The sequence below is a fragment of the Microtus ochrogaster genome, chromosome 10 (genome assembly GCF_000317375.1).
Source record: "Microtus ochrogaster isolate Prairie Vole_2 chromosome 10, MicOch1.0, whole genome shotgun sequence".
NCBI lineage: Eukaryota > Metazoa > Chordata > Mammalia > Rodentia > Cricetidae > Microtus > Microtus ochrogaster.
Window position 1 is genome coordinate 49565302 of NC_022016.1, and position 3369 is coordinate 49568670.

The 3369-nt window shown below is 47.2% G+C and overlaps 1 protein-coding gene across 1 annotated transcript in view; it reads left to right on the plus strand.

Moving 5' to 3' along the window:
- Nucleotides 1-3369, plus strand: part of Clic4 (chloride intracellular channel 4) — a 59747-nt gene that overhangs the window by 29221 nt on the left and 27157 nt on the right. The gene's annotated exons all lie outside the window — the stretch shown is intronic.

A 3369-nucleotide genomic window follows, 5' to 3' on the forward strand; every position in this document is an offset into this window, starting at 1 on the left:
GCCTGCCTCTGCCACACAAGTGTTGGAATTAAAGGCATGCGCCACCACCGCCCGGCGCAAGAACTGTTCTTAAACTCAAAGAGTTACTAAACTCTTAGCATGTGTTGGTCACTATGGGTATCCTGACTGACCTAGCTGATCTCTGACATGTGTATTGAGTCCGCTTTCACAGATGTTAGTTTACTGAAGGTCACACAGCTAATGAAGTAGTAAAGTCACTATTCCAGGTGTGTCTGGGTCTGAACTTTGTGCTCCTGTGTACTCTGCGGACCCAGTTGGAGAGATGAGACCTTGAGAGCAGAGTGGTTTCAACCGGAATGTGAAGATAGGGATAGATGCTGCTGCTTTGTGACCTGTAAATAAATCTGAGGCAAGGAGGTCATTTAAGTGTTTAGGCAGCTCCTCCTTCCCTCCCTCCTTCCTCCTGTTTCGTTTTTTTCAGCTGGGATCTTGAACCTATAGAGCAAGAAATGTTGGCCTCAGAAACACTGGCTGTGCAGTCTGTTAGAAACTCATTCCTCGTGCCTCAGCTTCCTGCATTCTGGGACTGTAGGTGTGCACCCCCACATCCGCAGACACCTCATTAGATCAATAGCATCTACACTAAAGGTAAATGTGTATTACAAACCTTCAGTCATTCTTTTGGGGTAACACGTTGCTCTGTGTGCACCGAGAAAATGTGTGGAGGGAAAGAGTTTGGCGGATAGGAGAGTATTCTGTCTTCAGGTCCCCGCTTCTCTCTTCCCCGTCACATCACCTCTCCTAGTCCCGGGAAAGAGATAAAGTTGTTAAAGCCTGCTCCCCCTGTTAGTTATTTTTAAATTTAACTGCTCTAAGGACTGATTAAGCTAGGTTTTCTAAGTGAGCAGTTCCTTAACCTTGGCTTAGTGAAACATTAAAATATTCATGGAGTCTACTCCTGACCCTATTCTGCAATGTGGAGCTAATCCAGCGGTTTCTCGTTAAATGCCAGTATTGTGCAATTGCAGAATTACAACAGGCCTGGAGGGGGAAGGGCTAGTGAGCAAGAGCCATGTCAGGCCGCACAAGAGACAGAAACACCCCTTTCAGAAGAACAAAACTCCAGTGACGGCTACGACCCACCCCCACGTCCCGTATGGTTGGTTTGTTGTGTACCCTCGGTCAACCCTGAACTGGTGGTCCTCCTGTCTCAGTCTCCTGAGTGTTAAAGGAGCACAGATATATGCTGTTATGCTCAGATCACGGAGTCCATCTAAAACTAACTAGGAGACCAAGTCCTGTATGTAAAAGCAAAGGGCCTTTATTCTTACACAAGTTTGCAAACTCGGACTCTCCGGACTCTCCGTGGGTCCATCGTATTGGAGTGGTTGGAGAGCCCCGAGCTCCTTTGGGGTCTGGTTTTTCTAGTAGTAGAGGTGGGGGTGAGGGATTTCTAAGGCTCAGGACCCTTGATTGGCTGACATTTGTCTAGGGGTGTCCTGGTGAAGAGCGATGGGTGTGCACTGGCAGGTGAAGTTAGGAATGTCCTTTGGATGGTCTGTTCCTAGGTGGTGCCTGGGTAGGCTCAGTTTGTGGTCTTTCTCAGAACCTGGATAAACTACTGAGACTCAGGCCTCTATTGAGCTGGTCACGGCTGGGTCCTACATCAAAAGTGGCCAATAGTCCTTTTGTTGTTGCTGTTTTGAGACAGGATCTTACTATATGTAGCTCTGGTTGTCCTGGAACTTACTAGGTAGACCAAGCTGCCCTTGAACTCACAAAGATCTGCCAGCCTCTGCCTCCCAAGTGCTGGGATTAAAGGCGTGCGCCACATATCTGTCTTTATATATTCAGTTTAAGCCTACCTTTTCTCCTTTGTTCAGATTGCATGACTTTTATTCTTTTAGTTTTTTCCTGCATGTCATCCCTTTGACTTTTAGTCAGTCAGTATTAGTTAGCTCTTTACTTGTAATAAAATACCCAAGATATCTAACTTCTGAAGAGAAAAGTCTTGTTTTGGTTTATGGTGTTGATGTTTACAGCTTTGGGTCTCTCATGTGGCAGTGGATGGCAGTGGCTGGTAGTGTATGGCAGAACAAATTGCTTATTTTGGCCAAGAAGCAAAAGAAAAGAGGAAGATATTGAAGTCTCATTTTTTTTTTTTCCTTTTATCTGAACAAAGTTTATCTGCATATCCTTTGACCGTCCTGGAACTAGCTATGTAGACCATGCTGGTGTTGAACTCAGAGATCCTCCTGCCTCTGCCTCCAGAGTACTAGGATTAAAGTCATGTGCCACCACCACCCACTGAGTTTTCATAATCATGCCAGTGGTATGCCCACAGTGACGTAAAGCTCCTACTAGGCCATCCATAGTGCCTTCCATGGAGGCCATGGGGCCAAGGCTTTACCAGGCGGGCCTTTGGGAGACACTACTGACAATCACAGTGGAATCTATCTTCTGAGCCTCTTATTTTGGCTACTGTAAAGTTTTTCCAGCCCGATAAGCCTCTCCACTGTCAAAATAATCCAAATCAGACCAAATCAAACCAAATTAGAAAAAGGCCCAGTTTAATGGTTGCCAGCGCACCCGGGTGGCCCTCTGGGACAACATGGGAGGGGGAGAGGAGGGGAGGGAAAGCCGGGAAGACCACGTGTTTGTTCTCTGGGGCAGTTTAAATAGCCTGTGGGCGTGGTCTTGACCCTCTCTGGGAAAGGGTCACCATTTGGCGGGCTTTCTTGGAGATGGAGTCTGGACTGTGGCACCTCCCAGGGGACGGGGTTTGAATTGGGACTTCCCACTCAAACATTCCAAAATGAATGCCAGGGGCTGGGGTGACACTTCCAAGCAAACAGTTACTCTAACTTTAGTTCTAAGTGGTTCTTTGAGTTTCCTGTTTAGACTATTTTGCTGAGGCTTGCTAGTTTTTCACTTGTCTCAAAGTACTGATACTTGATTGTTGAAGCGTTTTTATCACAGTTCCTAGATATTTTGTCAGGTAATTTTCTATCTCAGTCATCTTGCTCTTGGCATCTGCTGGTTGAGTTTTAAAAATTCAGAGTTGAGTTATTGGAATTGCATGGAATTTCTCAGTGGAACCCTGGGCATTTCATTGACTCTTCTGTTCAGTCCTGACAGAGAGCGCAGTGAGAGGAGGCGAGAGCAGGGACAGGGAGCGGTTGCAGCACTGCAGGCCCAGGAAGGTGGGTGTCTAGGTGCCCCACTAGGTCTCGGGAACAGCCACAGTGCAGAGCTTAGACCTGGGAACTGACAGAGAAGCAAGAGCCTTCTCAACCTTCCTACCTGGCTTACCAGGATGACCTGCACACTCTCCTTTCCCTTTGCATCTCTGTGGACGCCAATAGTGAAGTGAGGGTCCTGCCCCCACCCCTGGATTCTCTGAAATTG